This window comes from Lissotriton helveticus, chromosome 3_1 (assembly GCF_964261635.1).
Source record: "Lissotriton helveticus chromosome 3_1, aLisHel1.1, whole genome shotgun sequence".
Classification (NCBI taxonomy): Eukaryota; Metazoa; Chordata; class Amphibia; order Caudata; family Salamandridae; genus Lissotriton; species Lissotriton helveticus.
The window spans coordinates 256,819,108-256,837,183 of NC_136061.1; positions in this window are offsets into that span (position 1 = coordinate 256,819,108).

An 18,076-nucleotide genomic window follows, 5' to 3' on the forward strand; every position below is an offset into this window, starting at 1 on the left:
ACACTGATAGCAGTGTGGAATTTAATGCCAAATGTATTCAGAGGGCATCTTATAGATGTCCCCTGTAAAACGAGCTAACTCTAGTGCCCTGGCTTCTAGGGATGGACGTGTACACCGGCACCCCGCGTATGACTGAGCGACAGGTAAAGGCCCTGAATTGCCTTCCCGGAACCAGAGGATCGAAGACTTCCCAATATTAACCCGCAAACCTGAAACTTGGCCGGAATCCTCCAATTCTTTCAAGAAGGTGGGCCGGCGACTTCAGGGAAGCAATGATATTGTCCGCGTATAAACTAACAGTGTGCTGATCCCCTCCAAATGCAATGCCCACTATCCCCGGGTTGTCTCTGATCCTCTGCGCCAATGACTCAATATATAAGGCGAAGAGGAGGGGCGACAACGGGAAACCCTGCTTGGTTCCCCGTTGTATCTCAAAAGGTGTGGAAGTTACCCCGTTCACTCTGACAGTCACCCTGGGTTGAGAGTAGCAGCTCGAGATCCACGTTCGGAACCGTTCTCCAAAACCAAAGTGTATCAGGGTTCTATCAAGAAAGTGCCAATCCACCCACCCAATCAAACGCTTTCTCAGCGTCCACTGATAGGAGGAGGGCGTTCACTTGGTTCGGCGGTTCTTATCTATAAGATGGAATATACGTTTCCTGTTATCACTGCTCTGTCGGCCTGTTAAAACTCAGACTGATCGGGGTCAATTATGCCTGGCATAAGAGGGACCCAGTCGCGCCGCTAGTATCCCCGTAAACAATTTGAGATACACATTGAACAGCGAGAAGGGCAGAAATGAACTGCACTTGGAAGTGTCCTTCCCCGGCTTGGGCAGCACCACTATGGAGGCCGATAACATTTCCTGGGGGATGGTCCCTGGACCCGTGTAAGAGTTAAAAAGTCTAGTGAGTATCGGGCTATGATTGAACAGAACTGCTTATAAAACCCAGCCGAGAAGCCGTCTTGGCCCGGGGCTTTCAAGAGTTTGAGGCGGGAGATAGCTCCCACCACCTCCTCAATGCAAATAGGAGCATCTAATGCTTCCCCGTTGTATCAGTTTAATGCAGTCGTGTGGGCATCGTGAAGGTAGGCATCAATCAGTGTGCCGGTGGAGGAGGCTCTTTTGTATGGATCAGCATAAAAATCCCGGAAGGCCTGTGCTATGTCCGTGTTGTCAGTAAGCTGTCCCCCCTCTAAACTACTAATTTCTTTAACCTTACTCTGCTGTGTTTTCGCCCGTAGCTTGCTAGCCAGCATCCGGCCTGACTTATTTCCTATGTAATAAGAGTGCTTGAGGCAGAGAGCAACATACTCCATTTTTTCTAAGTCGAGCCCCGCCAGCAGGGCCCGCGCATCTTTCAACTGCCGCCAGATTCGGGGCGCTCTCGGCCGACTGTGGGCTCTCTCCAGCTCCAGCACCCGAGCTGTAAGTTCTTCCCTCTTGGTCCTACGTTCCCTATTATCTGCAGCCATTAGGACAATCAGCTCGTCCCTCACAAACGCCTTGAGCGCCCCCCAAAGTGTAGCCACAGAGATCTCTGGGTAACTTTTGATGCACTTAAGGATTTGCTCCTGCACCACCGGATTCTGAAGCATAGTCTCTCTCAACCTCCAACCCCCGGGGGTCTAGGTATTGCTGGGACCTTTAAGGTAACCACCACTGCGTCATGGTCCAACAGGGCCGCAGCAGTGATATAAATATCTTTCACCGTCTCTCGGACCTCTGCGGAGCCTAAAATGTGATCTAGTCTCGCATAAGTATGGAGTACGTGTGAGTAGTAAGAGAATTGAGAGGTCTGAGGGTGAGACGCCCTCCAGAGATCTATCAGGCCCATCTCCACAGCCATCTTTTGCCCACGTCCGAAACCTCCCCCACCTGGGAATAGCACCTACCAGACCTATCTGCTAGTGTCCATAAGTAAATTCAGGTTGCCCCCATCCAAAATGAAGCGATCTTGTGGCTCTAAAACCCCGGAATGGGTGGATTTAAGGAATACCTCCTGGCCCGCATTTGGAGCGTAGATCGTACCAATTGTTAGAGCGAGGCCCTGAATCCAAAAGCGATATGCCAAAAGTCGCCCTTTGACCTCCGCTACCTTGTCTCTCACTGACCCTCTAAACTTCTTCGCCACCAGCATCGCCACTCCTGCCTTCTCATCGGTCGTGGATGATGAGAAATATTGATAAGGGAATGCACTGGACCTCATCCTATGCCAATCGCGGGCCAGCAAGTGCGTTTCTTGTAATGAGCAGATGTCTGCGCTCATATTCTCTAAATAGGATAGTACGGATCGCCTCTTGTTGGGGGTATTTAGACCTTTAACGCTGAGTGTGAGGATGGTTAGCTCAGATTCCTGCATGGGACAACATGTGGACAGCCCGCTCCCTGACCTGCATTGCTAGCTGACTGAGTAAACCCAGGGCCCCTCCCGTGTGGAGATAGAACTGTAATTTGCGACCTGTGTAAAGCAAAGACCCCTCTTGAGCACACCAGTTCTCCACCCTCCCCTCCCTAACCCCAACTCCCGCACCCAAAACATTCTTACCCAATACAGTCCCATGCACACCATTCCCTGTGGTGCACCTGAAGTGAAGTAGTTCAATCCGGGGCATCTCGTGGCACGAGCAATGCAGCAAGACCCATTCCCACTGCCCCCCTTCCCCCGGCCCCATCATCTTCAAATAGAAAGCCAAAACCCCTGAGTTCATCTCACAACTCCTCTTGGGGCGACGTGTCCACTGCGACTGCTTCGATCGCCGCTCTCCTCTCCTTGGCCAACATCTCCGGGTCAGGGCTTAGGGCCGCCCCCCAGATTGGCGCCTCTCCACCCTGTGCCAGCCTCTCGGGGACCGACGTTGACCAGGCGGGCTCTCCGGCGTGGGCCGCTGGTGTGGCAAACCCAAGAGTTTGCATGCTTCTGAAAGAGACAGTATCTGATGTGGTCGTCCATGCCACTTGAATATGAGTCGAAAAGGGTGCCCCCCAAGAGTATGCCACCTCTTCTCCAGCAGATGCGCTGTAACTTCTTTGAACTCCAGTCTCTTCTGCAGTGTGCTAGCTGCTAAGTCCTGGTACAAAGTGATGGTCAGGCCTTGGTACTGGACCAGATGCTTCGCTCTAGCCTCCCTGAGAATGCGGCACCTTCAATGGGTAGTTCGGGAGGAAGGCTAGTATGTCTTGGGGTGCATTGGCTCGCCGCCTCAGGCCTACTCTGTGGGCCCTATAAATACGAATCTCCATCTCCGAGGGGGCAGCCAAAATGTCTCGAAACAGACCCTGTAGGAAAGCGGTGATATCAGATCCTTCTGCGTTTAATCACCCCCGAACTCGTATATTGTTCCGCCGAGAGCTGTTCTCTAGGTCTTCGGTGTGGGTCTGTAGGTCGAGCTGCTGTTCTTTTAGGCGGATCACCTCTTGTTGTAGCTATGTTACTTCCTCCTCTTTAGCCCGCTGCTGGTCTTCGATGTCCGCCATTCTGTCTCCGAGGGTATCGACCTCTCGCCTTCACAGGAGACCCGGGCCGAGTACGGTGCAGAATCAGATGGTCTGCGGAGCGTCGCCGAGGGGAACCTTCCTGCCCCACCTCGCGGCCGTGCAACGCAACACTTCTCCGCAGCCAAAGCTGCAGACGTTCCTCGGCGGCTCCGCTCTGCGCACGCCGTCGATCCCTCTCGGGGTCCTACCCCGCACCAACGGATACCCACTCAGGGTCGGGGCAGTGCACAGCTCTTTCCGCGCCGGTGACTTTACCTGCAGCCGGCGCCGACATCAGGCTCCACAGGTCCGGGCATAAGGGTGCAACACCAGGAGCAGTTCGCGCCCCGCCACAATCTTGTTGGCTGCAGTCTCTCTGTCCATGGGGTCAAAGCAGCCTCAAATCTTGGCCCCCAGCCCCATGTCTCCACTGCAAGGCGTCAATGCGGCTGTTGGGAACACCACAGGTGCTTTTTAGGGGTGTAGGTGCAGTATTAGGGGCCAGAGCAGGCAAGGCGGGCGGGGAGATGAAGCAACACAGGTCTTATCTGCTCGCCATATTGGTCACCCCCCCATGATTACTTTTAAAGAATCTCTCACATATGTCTTCCTTCAGCTACCATTTATTTTAAGGAGCAGCGTTGGAGGGTGGAGGTCGAAAACGTCCAGATAACCATCAATCTATTGCGCTTGATGGAACCCCCCCCCTAAACGCAAAAGGCTCATGAGGTATTCGACCCTTATATACTGAGTCTTCTCCACTTGCCAATTGGGCAAAAAAGACTACATCAATAACGCAGCGACTAGGTACATTACACCTATAGTTCACGTTTTTTCATTCATTTTTTGTATAATACACTTTTACATATCTATACATGTGAGTAAGGTGGGTATATGTGCAAATCCCGTCCTGAAGAAGGAGGCCCTGCCCTCCGAAACATGTCCATGTAGACGACGCACAAATGAGGTTGGTGTACTTAATCATACACTCACAAACCTCTCTCTGCACTCCTTTTAACAATACCAGCCGGGGGCTGAATAAAGTTTTTCTCCCACCCCACTAGCCAGGTATTTTTTAACCCTCACCCACTTTAAACTCACCACTCACATACGTCTTTTACCCCACACACACCACACATAGTCCACCTAAAGTGCTCCCACATAGTCGTCGGTCGCAGCACGCCGCATCCCGTAGAGGGGTGCGAAGACCCCGATGATGAAGCATGACACCAAGGGGCTTGTTGGTGTGTGAGGGGTATTTAAACAACACTGAGTGCTCCCCATCATTATAGGGACCATCTCAATCTGCCCCAGTGGATTCCACTTTGTTTTTGTACTTTATCTGGGGAGACTGAATCCACTCGTTTTCTCTCCCTCCCTCCTTTGTTAGAAATAATGCAGTTCGCGCCCCGCCACAATCTTGTTGGCTGCAGTCTCTCTGTCCATGGGGTCAAAGCAGCCTCAAATCATGGCCCCCAGCCCCATGTCTCCACTGCAAGGCGTCAATGATGCTGTTGGGAACACCACAGGTGCTTTTTAGGGGTGTAGGTGCAGTATTTGGGGCCAGAGCAGGCAAGGCGGGCGGGGAGATGAAGCAACACAGGTCTTATCTGCTCGCCATCTTGGCCACCCCCCCATGATTACTTTTAAAGAATCTCTCACATATGTCTTCCTTCAGCTCCCATGTATTTTAAGGAGCTTTTGCAAGAAGTTGGAAAGCCAATGGAGACTTAACTATCATCCGATTAAAAAAAAAACGTCATAAAACAGAGCATCACATCTACTAAAAAACAATTGGTTCTGAATACTAACGCTAAGTATTACCACAATCAAATTTTATTTGCAACTAATCCTTCTAAATAGATTTTTCAGTATTATGCTCTAATTCATCCTGCTGCAGCTAATATTTCTTCCCTACTTAATATTTCTGCTCAGATAGCTGTGATTTTTTTTCCCAGCATAAAACGACTAAACTACTTAAATAATTTCTGAACAAATACACACTCTTCCAGTACAAGTGTTCTCCACCTCACTTTCAGTGTATCAGCCTCCACCTGGTCTCCTTTGATCCTGTAGTTCTAAGCGTCAATCTTTCACTAAAGACTCCAATCTGATCCATGTCCTCCAAAATTAGCTAAAGCAGTTGTCCTAACTCTTCATCCTTTCATTATCTCGCTCTGTAATACTTCAATTCTGGTGCAGTAAGTAACATGGAAAAAAAGTTTCCGGCAATTCCTCTTCTGTAAAACGCTACACTTGATCCTGCTATACACCTATTTTACTCTTTCCCCTGTCCACTAAGATCATAGTACGCTGTGTAAATCAACTGTCTTGACACATCAAGAAACACTCTTGCTTAAACCTTCTACAAACCAGCTTCTGTCCTAATCTCAGCACTAAGCCTATCTGAGTTGCAACAACAAATTACATCAGGATGATTCTGGATGCCAGCAGTTCTGCCGCTCTTATTGTTTTAGATCTCAGAGCAGATTTCAATATGGTCTCCCCCAATATCTTGATACCTTTAGTATAAAGGGCACAGTACATAACTGGTTCTCATTTTTTTTTCAAATGATGATCCCAAGCAGTATCACTGGTATATCTTTTATGGGCATTTAAATGTATCAATTGCAGTCACCCAGAGCTCCTTATTGAGCCCTATGCTTTTTGACATTTATGTGCCCCGCTTACTGCACTGATTTTATATTAGACCGCACATTTCAAGCAGGCGATATCAAACTTGTCATGGAGATCCTAACCATCTTCATACAAAGTTTAAAGGCTGTCATGGCTTGGTAGCTAATTGGTTAATTGCCCACTTTCTTAGGCTCATTGCAGATAAGGTCAGTGTAACTGTAATTGCATTTATATAGCGCTTACTACCTCTGATAAGTCATTGAAGTGATCCATGCAGGGCAGCATACTGCTCCACAACTCAAAGGTAGTGGCTAGTCCAGTGTTATTAGCTATTGGAATTAATCTTGTGCGCTCAAGAATACCAATTCAATCAAGTTTCAAAGGGGTAGAAGCAATTGCCAGAAATTTGGTGTGATAACTAGTGAGAGTAGCAGATATGTGAATTTATGCAAACCTTTGGTTGGATTAATAGACCAGCTAGAGGAGATTAGGTATCGCTAGGTTGCAGGGCGATGACTTTCCAGAAAGGAGATCATTAGCTATCCGGATTAATCTTGTGCACTCAAGAAAACCATTCAATCCAGTTTCAATGTGGTAGAAAAACTTACTAAGAATTTGGTGTGATAACAAGTGAAAATAGCAGATATGTTAATTTATGCAAACCTTTGGTGGGATTAATAGATGAGCCAGAGGAGATTAGGTATTGCTAGGTTGCAGGACAATGACTTTCCAGAAAGGAGATCATGAGCTTTGAAATTAGTATACCAGCATTCAGTATTGTGCTCAGCATGCCCTTATTCTGGTCTACCAACTGGTGACCTGCTTCTCCTGGGGTGTCCCACACCTTCTTCTACAGCTCAGAATCTTTAGGTAATTTTTTATTTTTTCAACTGTTTTAATTGATTTAAACATCAGGGCCTGAAATTTACACACATTATAGATTCGTAATTGGCTGCAATCATAACAAGACTTCTTGACAATGCCGTACATTTCTCAATCAATAGAGATGGATTATTACAGACACCTCCCCTCCCAAACACCCCATCTTGTGCGTCCAGCTATGGCGATGTTACCTGCCCCTCTGGTGGCGGTGGTTCACAAATATAGCCTCTGTACCTTTTCCATGCACCCCATACTTTTTCCCACTTGTGAGGATGACCACGATGCATAAAAACCGACTTTTCGGCCAGCATTGCATCATCCATGTCTTTGCACCAGTGTCGGAGCGTGGGCGCTACATCAGATCCCCACAGTCTAGCAATATTACGTTTGGCAATCAGCATTCCTAAAATTACCCAATCTTGGCTCTGGTGAGTGAGATTGTTTGCCTCCCACACATTCAAAAGGCAACGCCTCGGTTCTGGCATCAGCGAAACATCCACTGCCTGGGAGATATTGCGCATTACCTTGACCCAGTATCCTGCAATGTTGGGGCAGTCCCAGATTGTGTGAAAGAAGGTACCCCTCTCCCCGCAATTCCTGAGACAATATGGGTGTTGTGCTTTCTTAATGGCGTGAAGCGTCGTTCTGGTGTGGTATGTGCGGTGCAGTATTTTTAATTGGATAAGTCTGAGTCTCGACGATATTGCCGTTTCCCTTGGTGATGACAGGGCCTCTTGCCATTCCCATTCTTCAAAGTCTCCCACCTCCATGTGTGTTGCAATCTAGACGTCGGGGCAGGCAAGTTGTTGACTAATTTGCGATATGTGAAGGATGTTGCCCTGGTAGTCATGTGCTCTGTCAGGAGTCTGTCCTCTAGCTGGGGTGGCCTCAGGTAACAATGTGCCAGGTGCTATAACTGCCTGTAGTGCGTGCCGGATTTGGGGATACCTGAATTTTTCTGTGTGCTTCATTCTGTACTGAGTTTCTAATTGTGTGAATTCGACCATCGCCCCCTTTTTCCAAAGGTCACCTACCACGGAAATCCCAATATTGTTCCAGGCTTGAAACCCTTTACTGTTCCGGAGTCGTCCCAGCTTTTGCGAGACCCAGAGGGGCGTCATTTGTGTGATTGTTCTTGCACATTTTATGCGGGCCTTTGCTTGGTACCATATGTGAATTGTATGTGCCGTTGGGCCGGACAACCCTGAAGGTCTACGTGTGCTGTACAGGGCCGACATCAGTCCGCCATCCTCTAGTTCCTGCCTGTCCGATCGATACGCCGGCTCGTCCTGTGGGGCATGTAGCCAGAAGTTGATTATTTTAAGGTGCGCCGCCCAGTAATACAGTTGCACGTTTGGAAGAGCTATACCCCCATCGTACCAACTGCATACTAGTTTGTCCCGAGCGATCCGCGCCGGCTTATTCCCCCACAGTAAACCCGATACTTCTGCCGCAATAGTGTTGAAGTAGGCCTGAGACTGGAAACGGCGTATTTTCTAGAATCTATAAAAAACGCGGAAGAGACATCATTTTGTAGAGCGCCGCTTTACCCAACATTGTGACGGGAAGACCGTGCTTCAGGTTTTTGACATAGAACTTGTTAGGTTCTGGTGTTACATATATGCCCAGGTACTTAAAGGCTTCGATAGTGACTCAAAGCGGGCAGTCTGTCGGCAACAGCGGTGGCGGGCCGGTCAATACAAACATTACGGACTTGGACCAATTTATGTTGTATCCTGACACCCTACCGAACTTTTCATAAATATTCAGAAGCATCAGGATGGATTTTCTCGGGGAGGTGAAATACAAAAGTACGTCGTCTGCATATAATGATATGCGGTCCTCCCAGAATCTTTAGGTAATTTTTTATGAAAATCTATGAGGTACATAAGCTTAGTTTACACATAGTTTTTCATGCCCAAAATGATCAGGAAAATTGCTATGTTGCTTCCTTACTTCACCATGAAACTCTTGATCTAAACCTTCATCATGTATAGACTGGATTATTGTAACTCACTTCTCAATATATTGCAGCAAATTCAGAATCCAGTAGCCATTCTTATTATAAGGGTTAAACAAGAGAACCTGCATTTTGGTACATCTCTCCACTCTTCATTCCTTGCCAAGAAGCAAACAAAGTATTTTTAAGGTGTTTTTCTTTTGCCATAGACTCTAAAATTTGTCATCTGACTATATGGCCTCTCCTTTTACATCCCTGTGAGACCCCTTGACTGTAGTACTCAGCGTCATGTAAACTTTCTCAATTTTATTAAAGCCTGCATTGGTGGCCATTATTTTACAGTCATCACATCTAAAGCAAGGAAGCTCTACCTGTCTGTTCGAGCAGAAAAGGTTGTGTACAAATTTCAAAGTGTTAAATACCGAACTATTCTCTATGTACGTTTGTCTGCATGCTGGTGGCTTCTTTAGAACCAGGACACCCCGTTTCTGAGGTATTTACATGCTTTATAGAAACATAAATCAACTCAAATGGGATGGAGCTTGACCTGCTTTCAAGGGCACACTCATGGCAGTGTCTTAATATAAGTAGATAATTTATGTGTTTGGCTTGTGGTAGCAGCATAGATGGGAGGACGGCAGTCATGAGAAATGGGGTATTGGTTTCCAGTCCCAGCACCATCCAATTCCCTTTCCATTATTAACTTTAGACATCAGAGTGCAGTTGTATGTGAGAACAGTACGGAATGTCCGGGACGGCCTTAGTTGACAGCATCTTGGTCACCAGACAGTATGTGATCAACAAAAGAGCTTACAAAATAGTACTGAGAGAAGGGTTTACACTTCGCCCACCTGTAGGTTTCCAGAGTACAGGGTTTGATAGAGCTGCAGTTGTGTGCTTACACTGAAAAGATGGTTTGTACTGCACTTTTTGGCTTGTCACAAAACTTTCGCTCAATACAACAGGACCAAGTTCGATCTGGTGGCAAGCAAATGATCAAAGGCCTGATCTATTAATCTGAAATGTTATGATAAAGACAGTAGGCCTGGAGTATTTATTGTGAAATGCACGTTTAACATCAATCTGAGGATGGATTGTTATTGTTCTGTATAAAAGCCTGAAGAGAAGGATTTTATTACAAGGTATATCAGATTACTGGAGTAGGCAAACATTTTTGGTTATATAGTAGCTTTGTCAAAATGTGAATATGTCAGGTAAAAATAATTTTTGAAAGTCGGTTTTATTGATGCAATGTAATTAATAATGTGAAGTAGTTGGGCCACATTTTATCAGACTACATTTATGTTCTCATAGATGCAGTTTCTGGAGTACTGTTGATCTTGCACCTTCTCATTTCCCATCCCAATCAGTATTCTGCCGCAAACCATCCCACCTCTCATTTCCGCAGAGCATCAAGTGAATGATGTCAAAGATTAAACAAGCATTGGCATAGCCAATAAGTCTCACCTTTGGGACCTGATAAGTGTCTAGCCATGCAGCACATTATCCTGGGTGCTGTGGCGCCAGGGATTGAAGAGCATTACAAATCTTATGTTGCAAGGCAGAATAGAAATAAAACACCACTTAACATCGTTTTATTTACCGATTCTAGAGATCGGTTAAAAGAGAAACGCGTAGTAAGGCATGTCGCGATTGTTCTGCTTTATGCAGCCTTTCATTCATCCTAAGTGGAATAAGGGCGTACCAGGCACTAATCATTTAAGATTGACCTAAACAAAAAATACAAGCAAGGAATAGACAGTAGCTGAAGGAATGAAGACGGGCGGGCAGGCAGGCAGATAGCAATGTGTACCACTTTACAGCGTGCTTGCATTACATGGGTGTGTGTTTGTGGAGGTGCACTGCAAAAAGGGTGGGGGTGGCCAGGAGATCTTGCTACTGTATCAGGAGCGCCATATTAAAGCAAATGCTTGCAGTATTCAAGGAGATCACATTCAAAGAGAAGTACAAGCTAGAGCAAAGGTGAGGAAGTATTTTGGTGGCAGCACAGAAAGAAGGGGCAGGTAGGCAGCCAATGTGTGCATTATACAATGAGTGGTAATGTGTAGGGACAAAGTACTGAGAGGTGCACTGGCGACAGAAACATAGGGAGAATAATGACCTGGGACTATATTGAGGTAAATGCATGGGGGACTACAGTACATAGTGAGGCGAAACAATACACTAGGAAAGACATGGTACAGCAAAGAGGCACTACTTAGCGTGAGGACATGCGGATAAAGTGGGTAAAGGGAAGAGATATGGAGACGAGTGCGTAGGCAGGGGGCAGTGAGTAGCAAAAGAGGTTAGTGGAGAGGGAAAGATAATGGTCTGAAAGGAAGGGTAGCGGAAGAGAAAGGGAATACTGCACTGGGGGGTGCATGAAGAAGTGGATGTGAGGAGCACTTATGGATGCAGTAATGCACCCAACCCATCATAGTAATATTTACAACACTTAGCTCCTGCTGACCTTAATAACATAGACTGCAACAACTTATGATAGATGGTGAAGAGACGACTGGACGCAGAAATTATATTGTAAAATGCCTTTCACCATCCCCCCTCTCTGTTCACATGCCATTGGTTGTGTACTCACCCATGGTGTCTCCGTCCCCTCACCCCCCAGGTGGAGGGCAGCGGTTCACAGTGTACAGAGAGGAGAGCAGAGAATGGCAGCGGCTGGGGAGGGAGAGGAGAAGGCGGTGTGATTACATCAATTGTATTGTAATTGCATTTATATAGTGCTTACTACCCCTAACGAGGCGTCAAAGCGCTTTTTCGGTGAGTAGCACGCTACTCCGGGACCCATTGAGGATTAATGTTGAATTAGTATAGTGAAACATGCAAGTACATTTTAAGTGGTGGATAGGTTAGTCAGTTAATTGGATTTGGAATGATAGCAGAAGGACAGAGGAGGACAAAGGTTTGTATTTGTATAGCGCTTGTTGACGCACGCTATTCAGGAAGCCTACAAAGGATTAGTGGTGAATTAATATGGTGAAATATGAAGTAATTTCAGTGGTGGATATTAGTCAGTTACTTGGAGTGAGAAGGATACGGAGGGATAAAAGGGGAAGAAAGATTTGCATTCATATAGCACTTGTTACCCCTGATGGGTGTTGAAGCGCTTTTCTAGCGAGTAGCACGCCACTCCGGAACCCATAAAGGATTACTGTTGAAAATTAGTATAGTAAAAAATTATGAAGTAATTTGAGTAGTGGATATGTTATTCAGTTATTTGGGTAGTATATTAGTATATTTTAATATGGAATTTGAGAAGTGAACATGTTAGTCTGTTAATTTCGATTGAAAAGGATAGTGGAGGGATAAAAGAGTGAAGGATTTTTTTAGGTCTTAGCAGTAGGAGGAGGCTTTTGGATGAGTTAAAAGCAGTTTTGGAGGGGAGGACTCAGAGGGAAAAGTTTAGAAAGGTTTGTTTTAGGGGATCGGTATAGTAAAAGAGGTATCAGATGATGCAAGGAGGGTTAGAGTAGGAGAGAGTCTAGAAAGGGTTATTTTGGCAATCATAGTAGTGGTATGGGGTTTGGGATACATGAGAGAGTGGATGTAGAGTATATATTGATAGATGTATAGGATGAGAGATAGGGTAGTGCATTGGAAGGAGTAGTAGAAGAAGTTTGAGATGAGTCAGAAGGTTGGGCTAGAAGATATATTGAGCGGAGTATAGGCTGAGAAATAGGGTAGTGCATTGGAAATGCTAAATTAGAAGAAAGTGATAAATATATAGATCCATAATTACATTGAAAGTATATAGATACATAAAGGAGGTAAGTATATGTAGATTAAAGATATTGATAGAGGCACAGGTTGAGAAATAGGGCAGGGCATTGGATATGCTTTCCAGGAAAAAAGTAACAGACACACAGATCCAATTACATGGAAGGTACATAGATGCACAATGGAAGTATGTACATGTAGACCAAAGATGATTTTTATTTATTTATTATTATTTTCTCTCAACAACATAATTATTTTAAATGTTTATACAAAGTAATACACAAAGATAGGTACATATCTATAGTGGAAAAAATGGTTGTACAGAGGGATATGCTGTAAATTTCTGTTTGCGTATGGTGCTTATGTGGGGAAAAGCCAAATCTTGAGTTGTTTTCTGAAGATGAAAAGACTACGCGGCGTGGCCAGGTCTAGGATAATTGTACCGACGGTGATTCTGCTTTTAATTACATTTTACTGTTCTTTTACTTACTGCGCATTTGCACTCTGCTCACGCTACTGGTGGAAGCTCTGCCCCAGGCACCCCGGTCCGTCACGGCTAGTGCCGGTTGAACGGAGGGTGCCGAGGGGGCTAGAGCGGATTCACACTGCCGGGCAGTTGGCATATCCGGCGAGCAGCGCTCTAGTAGCTCGCCACCCCTTTTTGTTTAAAGTCCTGGCGTAGAGCTGACGTGAGTCAGATGTAAGAGAGTACGCGGCTCAGCCAGGTCTAGGATAATTGTAACAACGGTGATTCTGCTTTTAGTTACATTTTAACTGAGCATTTTTAAAAGTACTGTTGTTTTACTTACTGCGCTTTTGCACTCTGCTCACGCTCCTGGTGGAAGCTCTGTCCCAGGCACCCCGGTCCGTCATGGCAATGCCGGTTGAACGGAGGGTGGCGAGGGGGCTAGAGCGGATTCACACTGCCGGGCAGTTGGCATATCCGGCTAGCAGCGCTCTAGTCACTCACTGCCCTTTTTTTGCTACTTATCCAAATGACAGCGTGGACGAGCGCGAAGGCTCGCCAAAGGCAAGCCCGTCTGCGCCTGGACCGGGCCCAGGGCCAGAACCCCTACACAAAATGAGATAGGCCTAAAGAGGATTAGCTACTCCAGTAATGAGCTGCTCTCTCTCAGGACTAAGCGGTATACTTTCCCGACCAATCTGCAAATATAAGTTGTCAGCCAAGGACATTTGGTATACCTTTAGATGAACCAAACAGACAAATAAGACACTTACTCACCAGAGTACATCACCGTCTAGCCTGATGGAACTTCAGCAGCCAGTTAATACACTCGGCAATACAGATCGGTCGAGTCAGACTGATCTCTCAACTGCAAGTGGCGATAAAACACTTCTGTTACAACTAGATCAGTTAATAAGGTCTCTCTTGTTACCCATACGAGAAAGATTAATTAAACTGGAAGAATTTATCGAGAAATCTGAGGTTACACAAAACAAGAACATAGCCCTAGTCCTAGAGACACTTAGATCACTATCAACAAAAGAGAAATCAGCCAAATGTTTATCAGAATCGACTAATAATAAAAGTGTCTATCCCAAAAATTCGCCCCATAATGACAACAAGAAACAGCCCTCACTCCCTTCTTTGATAGATTTAGCCTCAATTGCCTCTAACGATAACATAAATGTATCAAACAACATTGTATCCGCAGTAGTCTTAGACCCAATTGCTGATCCCGAGCCCCTCCTAGCCGAAATCGACGAGAGTGAATGGCCCGCAGAGGGCCGAAGCACGGAAAAACATGTTGTCCAGCATGGGCCCCAAGGCATATAGTTTTACAAAACATGCCTACAAATGATCTCCTACAAAAAACCAATCCGAAACCCGCAAAAAAAACAATTTACATTAACCTCTCCCCTGAGTCTCATCCATTTACAATAGTTATGATAGCCGTCCCAAATTTGAGCGAGGGGAAAACAGAAACACACGGGGAATTAAAAAACAAGGTGAGCCATTGGCTAACCACATATAGACCGCTTCCTTCACATCTTGACGGTCGTATAGCCCATGTTAGGAGGGCAGACTGGGTGGGATATAGATTTAAGTCCACCGAAGGAGATTGTATCATTGTTACATTTAAAAGCCCTCGTGTGGCAAGTTACATCACTAGATGGAGGGATAGTTCTATAAACAGTCTGATCCGCACAATGGATCTTAGATATTTCTATCCCTCAAATGGCTGTGGGTCAAATATTAGGTCAAATATTAGGTATCTACATCCCACCGGGGATCAGAGAGGGCTTTATCCCCAAAATAATCAACACCAAAACTGGGACACCGTAGGCAATTATAATGACTACAATACAGGGAGGGAAGGTATATATCAGGTACCCCAACAGGAATACCCCCTTTCTTTATACACGAATAATCAGTACAATGTCCCAATCTCAAATAGATTTAATGCTTTCTATGAGCAGTGCGACCTGGAGGGGGTTGATTGACTATTTGAACCACGAACCCCCGCTGCATACAAAGACAATGCCAACCATGTGATAACATCTGACAAAAGTGATGGTACAAAGGGTCCAAATGACTTTAAAATCATAGAGAGTCTTTCACTGTTCGAGCAGATGTGCCCAGAAATAAGCATTCTATCAGTGAGCCTACCTCCACAAATTAGAACAGAATTATTCGCAGACCACCCAGAGGCTCCTATTTGTGATCCAACTAATACAGAATATAAATATAACCCCACTGAAGATCATGTAGCCAAACGATTAGAGTCTATCCACTTGAAAGTTGCCAACCCTGTTATCATGGCCATTGAGTCTGAAGTAGATATCAGCCTCCCCTGTAATACAAGTCTGGTTTCCTGGAATACGGCAGGCTTGGCTGACAAAGTCTGTGACCCCACCTGGTTGTCTTTCGTAAAAAAACACGCAGTGATATGCCTGCAAGAAACATGGCTGGTAGATAGCAACACTGCACACATCGAGGGATACCAATGTTTTTTTACCCCTGCTGAACCCTCTAGTAGTGAAGAGCAAGAGGGGGCCTGGCAATATACATAAGTCTGGCTCTTACCCACAATAAAAGCACTCGATACACAGGATTTAGGAACATTCAAGTTCTTGACCTGAAAAGGGGTAAACATATCTTGACTCTGATCAATTTTTACAACGCAGTAAATCAGTCTGGAGAATGCAATCTATTAAAGCTGAGTGACTTCCTTACAGATAACGAAAGGTCCTTGTCGACTAAACTGTTGATTGCTGGTGATTTCAACACCCACCCCTGTGGGAACCCGGGAGAGACGCCCATGGGATATCTAGGGTGCAACAGATTAAATGGTTTTCACTTTGACCACTCCAGGCGTGGAACTCTGCTTAACAATTTGATGGATAGAAACAACTTATTTTCAGCCATGTCTGTGACGGCGGAGCACATTCTCTTTCAAGTTCCCACATATAAAGGCAATATAAATGGCTCGTATATAGACCACATTCTGATATCTATGGACCTTGCTAATTTTGCCTCGGACTTTCGCATTCAATTAAATGCCCATAGTGATCATAACCCAAGTCCATCGTCTTGGGTGGTGGCATTCTTGATTTACGAAAACGCAGCGAAGGGCGGGGAACTACAAAGTGTATTAATGGAAAACGTCGACTAAAATGGTCAATGGTGGACTGTGATAATTTTTACAACTCGATAACCAATCTTTGCAGTTCTGACCTCTTAATTTGTTTGTCTCCTACATCATCTCCAGGCCAAACTGTCTGCCTTTGAGGGGATTACAGATAAGGTGGGGTCTCTGTTGATGATACCAGCAAATGGGCAAGCCGGAAAGAACCCAAAGTGGTTCGACCATTCTTGCACTAAAGCAAATAGAGATCTCAAGACGGCGTTAAAAGCTAGACCCAGAGACCTGGCATGCATTAAGGCTATGCGAGTAGTATACAAAAAAGCCATCGCTCTACGGAAAAAAGAGATAAAGGTAAAAACCTGGGAGTCCCTTTTGGATCCCAATACCTTGGGCAATAGCGCAAGGTTCTGGGAAATCATCAATAAACCTCTGTTTGACGATCCAAGCAATATGGCCCTTGGCACAAATATCCCAGAAGAAGATTGGGTCACTCATTTTAGCATCATTTTTAAAAGTCATAAGCTGCAGGCAGTGTATAATTCTATTACTCCTATGGAGAACTTTTTACAATTTTCAATAAATGAGGTAGAAAAAGGTATTCAAGGCCTAACCTGTAATAAGGCTCCCGGCCCTGATGGCCTCCCCCCAGATCTCTTTAAATCACGTCCAACACTATGGGCTCCAGTCCTTACCGCAGTAATTAACGCTGCAGCAGTTTCTGGTTGTCCCAAATCGTGGGGAACTTCTACTATAGTTCCCATATTTAAAAAAGGAGACCGCAATAGTCCACTTTGCTACAGGCCTATATCCCTAAATAATTCTGTAGCTAAAGTAGTGGGGGGGTGTAATTTTAAACAGATTAACAGCCTGGGCAGATGAAAACAACGTAATTTCCCCAATTCAATATGGATTCAGGCCAGGTCATTCTACAATCACCCAGTGTCTGAACCTATACATGATTCTGGGGAAATATACCATGGCCAGGAATGGTACAATTCACATGGCATTCATGGATCTATCGTCGGCTTTCGACTGTGTGGACCGAGGTAGACTATGGGATGTCCTGGCAAAAATGGGTATAAAACAAAACCTAATTAATCTTTTAGCAGACTTGCACTCTGACACAAGAGCAAATGTCAGATATACACAAGACTTAAAAGTGACTAGGAACTTTGGAATACACCAGGGCGTTCGCCAAGGGTGTATCCTAGCCCCATTCCTGTTTAATCTGTATATTAACGATCTCGAGGAGTGTCTTTTGAGTACGGGAGTTGATTATCCCTATGTTGGGCGGAAAGGACTGCCGGTACTGCTTTATGCGGACGATGCAATCCTGATATCCAGGACCGCAACAGGCCTACAAATTTTGTTAAAAGCGTTTCATGACTTTATGAAGTCGCGGGATCTGAGTATTAACAACTCAAAATCCTATGTCATGAAAGTAGGCCTGGGGAGTAAAAAGCCAAACTCCTTTTACATCAATGGAGAGAAAATCCCCGCTGCTAAGACATTCTCTTATTTGGGCGTCCTTTTTGACCATCAACTGAATTGGGGACCCGCATTACAGAGGAAAACGGGTGAGGTAATTAGGGCTAATGCAGCAATACATGATTTCGCTAGAAAAATGGGAAATAGCCCAGTGGCTGCATTGCTCCAACTTTACCAAGCAAAAAGTGTATCTATTGCATGATATGGAAGCGAGCTATGGGGGTTCACTTCCCTTAGAGGGCTAGAGGTTGCAGAAAATAGCTTTTTAAAACAGGTCCTGAG